The 16218-nt window shown below is 30.8% G+C and overlaps 1 long non-coding RNA gene across 1 annotated transcript; it reads right to left on the minus strand.

The window, feature by feature from the left end:
• Positions 1–1631: 1631 nt before the first annotated feature.
• LOC126740791 (uncharacterized) lies at positions 1632–2872 on the minus strand. Its single transcript, XR_007662001.1, has 2 exons — positions 2505–2872; positions 1632–2108 (listed from the first exon to the last, which is right to left on the minus strand). It is a non-coding gene; the product is annotated as an uncharacterized LOC126740791 (long non-coding RNA).
• Positions 2873–16218: the final 13346 nt, after the last annotated feature.

Raw genomic sequence — 16218 nt, forward strand, 5'->3', positions numbered from 1 at the left:
CGAATAATCGCAATCGATCTTTTGTTAGGTCCTCTTTTATTTGGATACCCGTAGATTTCAACAATTTTCGCTGTTTGAGAACTGATGCCCGGGCTGCTTCAGATGCAAACTGCACTAGTGCTGCCGGCGGCTTATTGCTTTGCAATTTTGGTGCGATCCTATATCATTTTTTATGGCAGAATTTGGAATGTTCGCTTTTCATTTTGTCATTAAATAGTCTAGTTACTTTTTCCTGCAGGTTTTCATTCTGACCAGATTGAAATCCAAAAATGCGAATGTTGTTAATGCGCAGGGACTGTTCTTGGTCATCCAAACTGGATCTCTCGAATGTCACTGGATGAAAGAACCATGATGGCGGCAGATAAATAGACAGGAAGCAAAATATAAAAAAAGGGCCCTTCCGCTACCCTTAGATCACAACACTGGTACTAAAAACTCACTTTAAACCTAACTTTTTACAAAAATTGTAGAGCAACGAAGACTACGTGTTGTTCGTTAGCACGCCATCTTTACGGAAAAGGCCTTATATACTCTAAGATTTATCAGAACAGCGTTAATTTTGAAAATGGGTGGATGGTTTAAGTTATGTCCATTACCTAAAGTTTACCAACAGAATTAAAGTATTAAAGGAAGCATTAGCGTTTTTTACATATTCTAAAGCCTTTAATATAGCCAATGCTTCTGCTGTGAAAATGGAAGCATTTTCTTTACATCTAAAATTTATTTGAATCTTTAATTTAGAGATAGTAAATGCGCATCCTGTGCCTTTTTCAGTCTTAGAACCATCTGTGTAAACTTGCAAGTAGTTTGGAGACTTCTTAAGAGTATCCATTAATACATATATTTTTATTTGTAACACAATCTGTAAAGTTGGGTAATAAAATATGTGGTTCAAAATAATTGATTCCATATGGTAATCTATAAAACCCATACCCATTATTTATGTCTACAAGCTGATGCTTAAGATATGCTTAATATTTACGTAGGCTTCCGCTAATGGTGGACTATTTTTGTTAATTCAATATTTTATTATTAGATTGGATATTCCAAGCCTATGGATTTTTTCAACAAGGAAATTATTGGATAACTGTAAATTTTTAAACAAAAATTTTTCAGCCAAAATTTTTCTTGGTATATGTAGAGGTGGCTTGTAAGTCCTGTATTGGTGTAGAACGCAAAGCTCCTGTAACTATTCTTAACGCTTTAGATCGAATATGGACTTTATTTAATGTGGTTTCGGTAGCAGAACCAAAAAATATTGCTTCATTATCTAGTAAGGATCTAGTAAAAGTTCTATAAAACATAAGAGATGTTTTGGGATCTGAGCTCTTTTCCGTTTTTTTGAGAATGTAATCAATATAAGTTTCCCAGGTTAATTTTTGGTCTAGGTATACACCTAAGTATTTCGTTTGTTTTATCCATGGTATGTTTGTATTATCAAAATATTTTATATTACTTATTAATAAATGATGTCGAGTAAAAATTACAAAAGCTGATTTTTTTTCCGATACATTAAATCCATTATTTGGAAATTTTTTGTTAAACATATCTATACAATTACTAAGGGCATTTTTACAATTTTGTGGTTTTTTTGTCAAAGTTATAGAAATAAAAATCGTCCGCAAATTGAATTAGTTTACAATCATTTATTTTAAGCCTAGGTATACAGATTAAAAAGTAAAGGGCTAAACACTGAGCCTTGTAGATGGCCTAAAGAGGTTATTTCATATTCGGATATATTATTTCCTATTTTAATTGCTACATGTCTGTTAGTAAATAATCCAATGAGATTATATGCAAACCTCTCAGGCATGCCCAAACCAATGAGTTTTTCTAATAAGACATGTGGAAATACATTTTCATAGTGGCTCACCTAAGGATAAGGCTGCTTTGACTAAATACAAAAATCACAAGTGTTTTTAACTCAAATTCGGTACAGTTCCTAAATTTGTTATGCTTTATCCGCATAATAAAAGGAACGAGTTGCTGGTGGTTCCTAATCCACTCCCTAAATGAACCACATTCTCGACAAAAAATCTTGGGATATAAGAGCTTGGACACGCTGATAATGGTAGGGATAGAGACATTGCACTCTACATTCCACCAACCTGAAAAAGAAATTATTGTAGGACTAACAAACATAATAGACAACTTTTTAAGACATTTAAAAAATTACCGTCAGGGCTAATTTCCACCTTATTGTCGCTGAACGTGATGATGCGTCGCTTTACAAACACAAGTTATCTGAACAGTATTATTTAATTCATTAATTATGATTTAAAAGGGCCACGTCGCACAGTTTTGCTTGGCAACGCTTAGTTGGGTATCAGCCTTAATGCAGGCACGGATTATTACTTCTTATTTTTAAAGGATTTTTAAAAAATAAGTTAGGTTATGGTGATTTTATTAATTAATTTAAAAAATCCTGGATCCTCTCTTATATTAATCTGAGAATAGCAGTTATAAAATTGTAAAGTTAAAGGAAAATGATATGTATTACTTACTTAGGCTCTATGTATTTCCGAGAGCCTGGAAACAATTTGAATGCTCCTTGTTGGGTCTTTTTCAATTAAATTAAGTGCATCTTCCAAAATATGGTTTCCCTGAGATCTCCCCTGTCTATGATTACGTTCAAATGATCCATACTAATTAAATATCTATGGGTATTTCTAAAAACCCAATGATCAGGTACTGGACACTAAGGAAAAATTATACGATACTTCTGTACCACTTTCGCAGTCTCGTAGTTGCAAAAACATATACAAAATTAATCAATTTGTCAATTGTCTATTTGAAAATAAGTCCATAAGATTTAAATAGTTAATTTTAGTTAATAGAATTAAAAGTTATCAAATTATTGACATTAAGCTGTTATTTACCTAGCAATGCAAACAACCAAAACGCGTCATACACTTTTAAGGCTAACTATTTATTTGTATCTTGACTTGTAAACGGTAAAATTGAAAAAAGAATTTGTAATGACATTATCAAAATCATTTTTTGCGAAAAGAGCGAGTCCTGGCAAGGGGCATCAAAAGTACCTTATTCATTATGAAAATTTTAGATTTTCAAATTCTGTAGCCCAAATTATGAAACACTTTTATAACGTATATATTAATACGTGGTTAAAATATTCATATTGTTACAGGTTTAATCTCCAACAGATATATTAACTGATTTATTTTTTTTTTTGCCAGGATAAAGTAAATTTCAACCATAGTTTCATTAAATAATTTATTTAAAAATTATATATATATAAAATTATATATACTACACACACACTACTTCTGGAGGCCTCCTAACTGGTTGATCTGCTGCTGCCCTTTTGACCCAAACGTATAGCTACCAACAACGGAGCCCCATTCAGACCAGGTGAGCCCTGCTGCCAGTAGAAGAGACTCAGAACTTCAGGTACCCCCTTTTTGGCTTAGTTTCTTCAGGTACTGATTTATCGGCTGGCCGTAATTTATAGATAATTTTTTTTTTGAATTAATATGTAGAAATGGTCACAGATTTTAAATTCAATCTAGCAAAATTGTTTATATAGCAACCATCATTGATTTGATTTGAAATTGGGAACTGAGTATATACGTATATGCGAGGTATTATCAGATGTACAATATTCAATAAGTATTAAGTGCTAAATTTAACTTTATTTTCTTTCATAATCTTAAATTTCATAATTATAAATTAAGTATTAGCGTATTACTGTATTTTTTTAAAAATGAGGTTATACATTAAATTAGTTGTCAGTTATGACATTGATTAATCTTTCAATACTAAAGCTGGGGTTACCGATAAAAAGCTGCGTTTTCTTTGCGTGCCCTAATAAAGGCTAATAATATTAACCCTGGAACCCACATTTAGGCATTGTGCGAGAAACAGTGCAATAAATTTGGCGCCCAACGTGCGGTTAATTTCAGGATGCCCTGTATGAGTTTCAATCCCAGCACAGTTGCTGGGCGCCAAAAGTTCTCAGCGCTGATTTTAAATTAATTTATTAAAATCTTATTAACACATGTTTATTCAATTATTCCAAAACGTTCGCCAGTAGCTCTAAATTCAATGACAAAATATTCATTCAGTTAGAGTTCATGCAATTTGTAAATTTCAATTGATTAAAAAATAGTATTGAACGCAATTTTGATGTTTCATAAATATCATTTAAATTGATTTTTTTTTTTTAATTTAAGAGCAGTTAATTTATATACATAGTGTTTCAAATTCGGTGCAAATATTTCAAGAGCGTATTGTTGGGATAAAAATAAATCTTTTTTTCCTATAAGCATGTGTCCTAAAATTCTCCTCCTCAAAACTACAGCCTGCGGAAATTGTTTGAAGAAAATTAATAATTTGAAACCATGACTCCAGTTCTAGCCTCAAATCTAAAAATTTTCAGGTCCTCGTTTTTTGGGTGCTCTTTTAATTTTCCGTTCCAAAAATGGTCCAATTTCATGGAAGAATTCAGGGAGGCTTATCCTTCTGATGGTCCCTATTTTATGTTTTCGATCAGAAATTTAAAACTCTAGGAACACTATCTTTTTGAGATTTGAAGCCTAACTGCAGTTTTCAAAGTAATCGATTTTCCTCAAGCAATTTGTGCAGGCTATAGCTCTGAGGGGGTGCAATTTAGAACATATGTAGGACTTGGACATGAAAAACTCTTACTTTGACTCGAACAATACCTTCTTAAAATATTTTCACCGAATTTTGTAAGAAATACATTTTTTTAATATAATTTAAAATACAATATTATTATACATTAGAAGATATATTAAATTTTTATTATTTTTTTTCAATAATTTATATTTAAAAAAATCACAGGTAAAGGCATAAGTATAGTAGGTTCATTTTTACAAAATTGAAAAGTTATTTTTATAAAAAACTGATCCTAAATATGGGAATTCTATGACTTAATTTACTACAATGAAAAGCAATATAAATCACTTCATTTTTTAACTAATTTTATAAATTAAACAGCTTGTAAGTTTCTTTTAGCCAAATGTAAAAAAAATAAGCACATTTAAAAAAAAATACAAATAATATAAAAACTATTTTTTTTATTAAAATAATATATTAATATCTAGAAGGAAACCATCGAGATATTTTATTTTACAATTTATTGGTATTTTTTATTATTTTTATTAGGTGTGTTGAACGAAAAAAAAAAAGAAATCAGGTTTTTAAATATTTTTTTATTTAAGAATTATTTTTATTAATAACATAACAATTCTAGTGGTAATTTTCTTATTGAAAGGTAATTATACAATGTATGGATATTTTTGTTTTTTTTTTTAAATTAGTTATATATTGCAAAAAAAAATGCATTTTTTACATATAATCATGTATTTATGTACTAAAAAACATTTAATTTCACACATTTTTAGCAGCAGTTTGATCCCTGACCCCATATTGTACAACCTGTAAATATTATGGTAACAGTGAATAAATAACACTGATGTTGAATATAATTATTGGCGCCCAACAGCTGGGGTTCTTAAAATCTTGACGTAAATTAAAGCGAAAGCCAAAATCGGCTAAAATTTATAATGAAATGCTTTAAAAGGTTCATTTATTGAAACTTTTCCACTAATAAAAATCTGCCTAAAATTTGTTTCAAATAATAATATTATAATTTTTCTTCTAAAATTATTATCAAAATTGCCTTTTAATACCTAAAAAATTACATGTTATCTATAGTTCAGAACAATTTTTTAATACATTACTTAGAATTACATAATTTGAATAATAATTTCTTAAGAAAGCATTTACATTGGATAATAGAGTACCTCTTGCAGATTAATAAGTCTAACTACAACAACTCTTCACTTTTCACCTCACCTCACTTCACTTTTGCTTTGCACCTACTGCACTTTTTCACACTAATTACAATAAATACAATTTTTAATTAATACAATGGCAATTAAATAAAACTCTCGTATAATGGTACTTACATGCTTTAACGGGATACAGGGTGAGTCTCCAGGAGCCGCATCGATCTATAATTAGAAAAAAACTGGAAATATGATAATAAAGTGACTAAAGTCATTGGGGGCAACTCGGTGAAAATATTTTCAAGATGGCGATAATTCCGGTTGAGACGCAACTAGGGTTCTACATTAGAATCTAAATACTTTTTGTGTATTATTTATTACATTTAAGTTTTTTTTGTCAAAAATGAGGTTTGCAGATTATGTTTTATTACTAGAGTTTCTTGTAGAGGAGAGCCAATTATAATAGATTTTATATGAAATTTCAATAAATATTATTACAGGCTGCAAATTGGTTATAATCTTTCACTGTTTACTATTGGTTTATTCTTCTGCTCTCTTGTTCGTACGAATTTAAAATTTTTTGAATGTTGTATAATTTTCTTGAATTCAGTTTTTCACATGTCCTTAAAATAACTTTACCATATTCTGCATAAAGAATAAACAAAGATAGCCATAATAATAATAAATGATACAGTTGTTCATATTATTTCTTTGTTTTTTTATGCCAAAATTTCCAGAGAACAAAAATTTTAATTATTTCAATCTTATCTTGTATCCAGTTATTGCTTAGAGACAAATAAAAACTGTGTTAGTATCACATGAAATTCTAAATTGTAAGATGGTAACTGCCGACTGAAGATGGAATGAAGATCACTTGCTCTAAATCCACTGAAAAAAAAGCGAGTGTTACTAGTGGGATATTAGGAAGCCATACTATCTGATTGTAGAGTTTCCTTGTCCTTTTCCGCATTACGGTGATTTAACGGAGCTGGTTGAGATAAATAATTTTTATTTGCCTTATACTTAATTAGTTACCTAGTTTGTTGGCTATTACGTCACTATGTCAATAAATATTAATTAAAAAAATACTATTCAGCTTTTCTCTTTTTTACTAATCATTCCGCCTTATCAAGTGCAAAATGCAAAAATGTCATTAAAACTTGCCGGAATACCTAAATATGTTCCCTTCGGACTGTATAAAAGTAAGTATCCATGCGATGACTTTGATTTACAGCCATTACTTAAATTAGTCCCAGTAAATATATGTTCTGCCTTGCTGTATCATTAATTCCTAATGTCTATATACAGGGTATCCCAACTCTATTTACTCACGATTTTTTTTCGCCCCTGTAAATGATATGAAAAAAAAAGTTGATATAAAAAGTGCTTGTTCGGAAATACTACTTTTGTTGACCGTATTGGTAAATGTACAGAGTGTTTTAAAAACAGAGTTTTCATTGTCAAGTAAGTTTTCTTAAAACGCTGGAACGCCCTATAATGTTTGCAAATGCAATGCAATGCAAATTTTTACTATTCGTTTAATTCTACATACAAAATGTATAATACACTATAAGTCAAATATTGATGGTTCTTGAGATAATTACTCAGTATGATGATTTTATTTAATTCTTATTTAATCTACTATTAATACGGCTAAGAACGATTATAAAACTAGAATAAATTTTAAAAAAACTTATAATAAATGTTCAAACTACTGACAGTTCTCGGTTTGACAGACGTGTAATTTTGTTTTTTAAATCCTCAAAATTTCTTAGCTCTTCAGTATAAAATTGTCTCTTTAAATATTTCCACAAAAAAAAATCTAGCGATGTTAAGTCAGGTGACCGGCCTGCCCACCTGACAGAACCTCTTTTTCGGATCCAGTACCTTCCAAATCTGTTGACAAGGAAATTTGATACAATCTGCGAGTTATGAGTAAGGCACCATCTTATTGAAGCCACATATTACGTCGTTCTGCTAGAGAGTTCCAGCAGCATGCATATGTAGCGTAACTTATCTCGAAAACCACCAATATTTGACGTCTAGTGTATTATACTTTTTTGATGTAGAATTAAATAAAGAGTAAAAATTTGCAACTAAAAATAATCTAGAAACAAAATAAGAATAATTATTTTGTACCCTTATGGAGACTAGAAAATGTCTTACGCTATTCGCTAGTGGCTTAATATTTTCAATTTTTGACTAGTCCTCTTGCCCACTTGCACTTTTTCTTTTGCCTTTCTTTAATACCGGAAAATTAAAACAACACGTTTTTAACTTTAATCTTGCAAATATTTAAACAAACATCTAAGTGACACAGGCTATTTTAACAAGCAAAACTAGTTGTGGCTTAAATAACTACCGTAATCTACGAGCGAATGTGTCTATTATTTTTCGCAGTAATGGCGCAGTTACTAGAACATTAGCCATGGCACATAGACATAGACTCTATTAGCGATACAATCTTACAAAATTTCTCTAAAGCACCTTGATACTCCTAAATACTAGAAATAGCTAAAAATACAAAAAGGATATTCTCAATTTAGTTCCGTAAATGATACGGAAAATACCTAGATTATTGTCACACAGAATTACCATAAAGCATTTGGCTGTTTTTTATAACTTTCTCTCTATCTCACAAGGTCTATTGCTCTGCTAAAGTATAGCAATTCCCTAGGATTGTTAAAATAGTCATATTTTGCCACCACAAACGTTCATAACTTAGAAAAATAAAAAGCCAGTTAAAAGCCACCAAAGGGGGCTCAAGTGATATATCGTCTGCAATTTGCAATCTTTAAAATTTGGTCGACTTATGGTCAAATAATTTTTATGTCAATATTCAGTATTTGTTTTAAGAAAAAATTAATAATGCAGTTTCGAGTTTTTTTAACTGTGTCATTACCATCAACGATAATTTCATTTCTTTTATCGGAAGGGCATAGTTTGGACAATTTTTAGGTCCAGTATCTATTTATAATTTACATGTACCAAATTACCAATATTTTTACAATAATTCATTAAATATAATAATTCATATATATAAATCCTTACCGGACTAATATTCAGACTTTTTATTCTTATACATACAACTGTATACGTCAAAATGCCAAAAATTAGTAAAACATTTTTTTATTTAATTATTTTTTTAGCATTGAATTAATAATTATATTTTTTTATTGATAATATTAACATTTTACATTTTCGTCTTTATTTATATTTCTAAAATACAATAGTCAAATTATTGAATAATTATAAAACACTCAGGTTCTTTATCAACAAGCGTTCAGTAACGACCTAAATTGGAGCATATTCTCAATATTTTAAGAATATTTGCTGTTGGTTCCCAATTAAACATTTTCATTCTATTTAAGTAAAGCTGTGACTGTAACAAAAAACTTAATTAAAGTAAACAGTGAAAAATCTGTAATAAAAGAATAATGAAACTTTTTCCATTTGCTATACATTTTTTAAATGTTCGTTTTGGTTCGACAGTGAATTTGTATAAAAGTTGTCCTTCTAATAATAGAAAGAAATTAAGCTAGCTTAAAAAGCAATCATAAAATAATAGTAGTATTGATAATAATACTCCTTATTTCTTTCAACAAAAAGATAGAATTACAGTCACAATTACATATCTGCGAAACATAAGTAATACTTAGTGTTCATTAAAGTATTTTTCCACTCAACCCTTATAACTAATCTAATTAATTATAATAAATAATATTACAATTAAAACATATAATGTAAATTAACAGAAGTAGCTATTACTTATTACTAAACCTGGCAAAAATATATTTTTTTGTTAACAGAGAGAACAAAATACTTAAAAAATTAAAATTCAGAAATAAACTAATTAAAAAAAAGAGTTAACAGAAGACTAAGAACTAATTATTAGATTACTATTCATATAATAGTACCTACAGACAAATATTTTAAAAAAGAGAAGAAAAATGATCAAAAAACGTTTAGTCTTTTAAAATTTATATTCAATAATTGAAAAAGATGTTTTTAAAATTGTTACTAAATATAGATACAAGGTGAAGGGCGTGCATTATAAAAATGCAGTCTCTTATTGATGGGAGGGTCAGAGTTCCCATAAACCTAATATCAAAAGTATGCACATCAGCTCTAAATCTAATTTTTCCAAATAAATCAGCAGGATTTTTATTAACCAGAATTCTATGATATAGATTATTATAATGACCGGCTCCTTAAAAATATTTAACAATTTGGCCCCCTTAAGATTATGACACAGGTTGATGTCTTCTTATCCTATAATCTTAAGACAATAACTTTGTATGCTGTAGATACGTTGGGCTAGAGTTCCTGTAAGGCAAGGACTATAAACGATATCCGCATAGTCAAAGGTTGAAAGGATAAAAGTGTTAGAGTTTAGTATATTTTAAAGATTTAAGCTTAATGAAGAATTTGAATTATATATTATTTCAATTTAAACAACGCTTTTATAGACATTCGTCAACATGCTTCTTGAACTTGAACGAAATAGATGCATCTTTAATGAAAAGCGAAATTTATCTTAAAATTTTCTCCCACAATCTACATTAATCTGTAAGCACAATTTTCTTAATTTTAATTTTATACTATTTGGGAAAAAAACACTGAAACTCTCTTATCTATAGTATCTACTTAGGTTATTTTTTCGCACAAAATAATCAGACAAATACGCCTTATTAAAAGACTAATATAACTTATCCAACCAAAGATTCGAGCTAAAAACCCTACAATAACAGACGAACGCTCTAAAAAGCGGTAGTATAGCGCTTTTAAGATATGACCATCTCACATATATTAAACACAGGTATATGAAGAGAGTGCGAATTTTTGGTTCCCTGACTTTAAAACTTCATATTCAATATTTTTTGATAACATTAATGCTTAATATTAAAAAGTAAAAGGTTATTAAACCTATCTTGGGTAATTCGATTCCACTTTTTAAGTCCCCGCATTGTCGAAAAAGATCTTTCACACTTGATCCAATAGAAAGTATCAGTGCTTCTTGAAGCAGTCTGAATGTGTTAGAAAAAATTCCTTTCATCACAATAGATTTTACGTTTGAAAACTTATCGGTGCAGTTTTTAATTACCTACATCTTCGCGAATAGGAAATATTTGTCAGTATTAAATAATTTTTATAGTGTTAGTTTCACTTTCTACTGGATCCATTTCAAAAAAATTATCTGCTATAATAAGCTTTTGACTAATTTCAAAAAATCGTATTTTTATCTAATTGATAATACTGTCAAGCATACGATAATATCCAGAGAAGGATTAGCCAGAATTGTTTTATTTCATTAAAACTTGTTCCTGTACATGTAGCAATATATTAATTTTTAGCATGACCTATAGTCGATATTACTGCATATTGATTCAAATTGGTTGAAACAGACTTTTTTCTCTTGGATGATCTTTATTAATTCGATAAGAGAATATAATTTTCTTGTGCATTTTTTAAAATCTTTTCATAGTCCATTAAATGATTCTTCATTTCTTTTACTTTCCAGAGTTTTTATAGTTCCATTTATAATTTTTATGAATACTCCTAACGTATTTGCTTTGATCTGCATTTTGTTGCTAAAGATAATGACAATTGTCAAAATTTCGGTTAGTAAAAATAGATTTTCCAAAAATTCACATGGCTGGTTCTCATAGTTGATAAAGAGACCAAGGGCCTATACAGTTTTTCTATTTGAATTTTGTTTAATTTCGTTTTTTAAAACTAAAATAATTGAGGCATATTTTTTAAACGAATCACAGTTATTGGTTTAAAGCTCCATTTTGTCTGAAATCCTACTTAATTTAAGTATACTTGTTCCCAATTCTTTTTATATATCTTTCAATGCCTTATATGGTTCAATGAGTCCGGAAAGTGACCAAAAAAAGATTGTAAAATATTAAAAAACTATTTTGCTCCCTGAAAGTTATTACAAGTATCAACTACAACGAGATTAAGTCTATGGGCCATACAATAAACCGCCTCAGGATATTATTCTTTAATCTCTGCTTGTAAGCCATTAATACTTCCCAACATAACCCTTGCACCGTCAAAAGATTGTGCAATTATTGACATATCTTTTAGACCCACTTTATCCAAAAATGCTATAATTAAATTACACAAGCTTGATGCATCACGGTGTTGGTAACATTCGATGAATCCCAAAAAGCGTTCTTCTATTTCGACATTATTTATGAAACCTACTCAAACTGCTAATAATAATGCGGTAACTAATACCTATTTAATGTTCTTTTTTTGCTAATATTAAAATATGTGTGCCTATTAATTTCTCCATTTTTTTTGGGGGGTGCTAATATATATATATATATATATATATATATATATATATATATATATATTATAATCCCCCTAACTTCGCCACTAATTGTAGCAAAAGTTTTGTTATTTTATTGAAACGTACAATCGTTAAGAATTGTTTTTAACTTCTAAAATTTACTAACAATTTTGCTTTTTTGTGCTACAATATAATGAACCATAAATTGAATACAGTATTTGCACTGTCCTTACTAGCGATATTCTATTGATAAAGTAATCAATTTGAAATATATATACGTCCATTATTAATTTTACTTTCATTTACACTATTTAATTATTTGGAAAAATGTATAAAACAAGAACTGAATAATTAAATTCACTGCAATTTAAATTTCGAAAGTGAAGCTCTACAACCAACGGGACGAAAAGTATCAAAATAATTCGTTATTTATTACCAGAAAATAAAAATCATAAAGTGTGTAAGATTAGTTAATATAATTTAGATACATTTTTCCCTTCATGTATAATACTTTGTGGCAAAAGACATTACTATTAGATTATAAAAACCAACTACGTCAATGTAAATATCTAGGTGGACTAACCCTAACAAAAACAAGAATCATGGCAAAGCAACAGAGGGAAGTCAATAAAGCCATGGAGGAGTGGAACGCAAAAGCCTTATTATCATTTAAATGTCAATTTAATCTAGAAGCAAGCTAAAATTATAAAAAGATGTACTTACTATGGCGATTTCAAACAGTTTTATTAATTTCGATATTTATTCCAACGTTCTGTCTCAAACCTTTCACCATTATATCAAGAACTTTCAGGCAGTAATATAAAGACTAACAGCGTTGATTGAATTGGGTATATTCAATCCAAATATTCAATCAACGGTGACAGTTTAAAATCTTGAAATGGCCATACATTAGAAACGAATAAGTGAGTAAAAAAACACCGAAAACATTTTCTGTGAAACGAAGGGAGAAGAAAAACAAGCATTATCGCATTCTTATCTGCAACCCCTTGGATAGGGTGAGATAAACCCCTAAAATCTTAACTAGAAAGGAGGGTATGGGATACATCGTCTTGAAAAATGCTTTCCAATGATACCATAGAAAGTCAATTTCAGAAAATTCTTCTCTATTTATAAAGGAAAACAATAAAAAAAAAATTGAAATTTTTATTATAATTTAATCAAATGTTGAAAATGATTGTTATTTTGAAGACAATAATAAAGCCTATTTTCTTCACGTACATTTACAAGTTTTCTCTGGATATAGCAAGGCATTCAAGCAAGCAAGGAGTTGCTTTAGTGACTAGGTTGTGTTTTAAAAACCACAGGCAATCCCACAAAAAGAAGTCAAGGGGTGTTGGGTTCGGGGATCTAGGTGGCCATTCAATAGGACCTCTTCTTCCAATCCACTGGATAGGATAATGATCATCCAACCATTGCCTAACGGGAACTACATAATGAGGAGGTGCTCCATCCTGTTGAAAGTGTAGTAAGCGTTCTTCTAAAGATCCAGCCGAATATGGCGTTGGTTTGTACATCAGTCACGTATCGAGATTTAAAAAATGTTAATATGTTAGGCCATTATGATTCCTTAAAATCGATTTCCTCGCACAACATTTTTGATTTAGATAATATTGATGCTAAATTTAAAAAGAATAAGACTATTGAATCTCAGAATGATTATAAAAAACTTAGAAATAATATTACTAAGCCGATACGTAGAGAAAAATACATTTTTAGAGCAACATCTTAATAATGGAAATATTAAAATATTCTAAAAGCATTAAAGAAATTTAATACTTTTTCAAAGCAAAAAAAAAGCTATATAATTAGTATAGCTTATAATTTATCTGGTGCGTTATTTAATCCTAATGACATTAATAATTTTTTTGTAAATAACATACTACCAATCAACCGGGGTTATATCGGACAATATTTTTAATTATCTGTCTATATTTCTTTTATTATACAAAATTAAAGCTAACAAATTCATTCTATAATAAGAAGTCAACCTAGTAAACATATTTAAATAAAAAAATATTTTAAAAATTGTCAGGATTATTGTTTTTTTTTAATGCGTCCGATATAACCCCGGCTTTGGAGGAATATCGAACGATACCATTTTTAGATTGAAAAATTATAGATTTAATTAAAAATATTTATCGGACAATAAAAAAAAAATTACTATGTAGGGTTAAGGATACAGGGTGATGTAGGTATACCTACTTAATCCCTTAACTCTGTAACTGCAGACCTTCAAACACAAAAATACCGCGATGAATTTTAGGCGCAGTTAAAACACTGTGGACTTGTTCAAGTTTGATCTTCATCTTGTCTTCAACGCCCGGAAAAGCAAAAGAATCTTTGTGACCCTTATAGGATCTAACGCAATTCACATCAATATAACTTTCTGCAATCTTTTCAATTTGCGGAAGGAATTCTGTCTGTTTGAACAGAGAAATGCAAAACATTTTCTGAATGTTTCTTTCTTGGTCCCTTCATTTGCCAGCGGGGACGTTAATTTTTCGACTTACGTTTGGGTCTCTTATAGTACTTTTTACATAATATAAAAAAAGTAAATAAATCATCGTGAAGCGACTTGTGATTCTCACATCTACAGGCCTATTATAGTATATGTTCCTTCCAGCCGTTCGTATCAGCGCCAATAAGGTTTAAATGGCAATGGGAATCACATGCCGCTTCTCGCGGTGTCTATAATTCTTCCATGCTTGAGAATCATAGGGTACTTCACGCGGCTATAACAATCCATTTTCTGAGAATCACGTTATGATGCTCATGGCAGTTAACCTGTTAAGTCACCCATTTTGCTATTTATTGCTGAATTTGTCAAATTTTGCTTCCTGCCAAAATGATAAGCCTACAGTCGGCTTGGCTTTTTTGTTTCCGAGTACAACTAACGAAATTAGGTTGTATGCGTCGGGAAATATGTGAGGTGGAAGCCCGTTCCTCAAAGAAGATGTTCTCCAGATGAATGAGTCCCGATACAGCGACGTCCTTGGGGTAGGCAGGTGGACTCAATGTTGATGAGCCGCAACTGCTAGACACGTCCTTCTTGCCGGAACAGCCCTGGGTGGAATGAGTCTTGTATGCCGATTGAGGAGAGGTTGGTTAGTAGTCCCTCATGCCACACTCTATCAAATGCCTTGGAAATGTCAAGAGCGACTGAGCGGGACTCGCCGTGCTTCTCCATGGCCTCCATCCATAAGTGTGTGACGTAAGCCTGAAGATCGCCGGTGGATCTAAGCTTTCGGAAGCCGTATTAATGATCGCTGATTAGTCCAGATGATTTCAGATATCTTAACAGTTGTTGGTTGACTGCTTTCTCCATAATCTTCGATATTACTGGAACTAGTGCAATCGGGCGGTAATTGGAGGGCATCGTCTTCTTACCCTTTTTGGGTACAGCTTGCACTCGAGCAGTTTTCCAGCTTGTTGGAAATTGGCCCTGTTTATACGATGCCGTGAACAGTCTATATAAGGGAGGAGTCAATTCGTCTGCACAACGTTTTAGTATTAGGGCTGGAATTCCATCGGGTCCAGAAGCTTTGTTGGTGTCTGCGCTTTTAAGATTTTTTTTTATAATTCGTTGGGGAAACGAAATTTCTCCCATCGATGAATTCACCCTTGACAAATATGGCGGTGTTTTGCCTTGCGAGTGCAGAGTAGAATTGGACCCGAAGAGTTTACCCAGTAAGTTGGCTTTTTCCCTTGCTGTTACCGCGATAGCACCATCATCTGCTGTTAGGGGTGGCAAGGCCGACTTAGTAAATCCTTGACTAACGGCTTTCGATACCGACCAGAAAGATCTTGTTCCATTTGGGCAGTTTAGCAGTTTGTTTTTGATCCTGTTGTGACTCTCTTTGCATTCATCAATAATTCGCCTGCAGCTATTTCTGGAGGCTAAAAAGTTCCTCCGATTTTCGATGGAAGGATGTTGACGCCATTTGCGATATGCTGCGTTTTTAGTGTTTACTGCCTTTTTGCAATTCAGGTTGAACCATTGCTTGTTGTTTGATCCGCATTTAGTAGAAAATGGGATATAAGCTTCCATTCCTGCCAAGATCGTCTCTATAATTTGATTTGCACATTCTGAGATGTTATTGGTTCTAAAGCAGACCT

The sequence above is a fragment of the Anthonomus grandis genome, chromosome 9 (assembly GCF_022605725.1).
Source record: "Anthonomus grandis grandis chromosome 9, icAntGran1.3, whole genome shotgun sequence".
Classification (NCBI taxonomy): domain Eukaryota; kingdom Metazoa; phylum Arthropoda; class Insecta; order Coleoptera; family Curculionidae; genus Anthonomus; species Anthonomus grandis.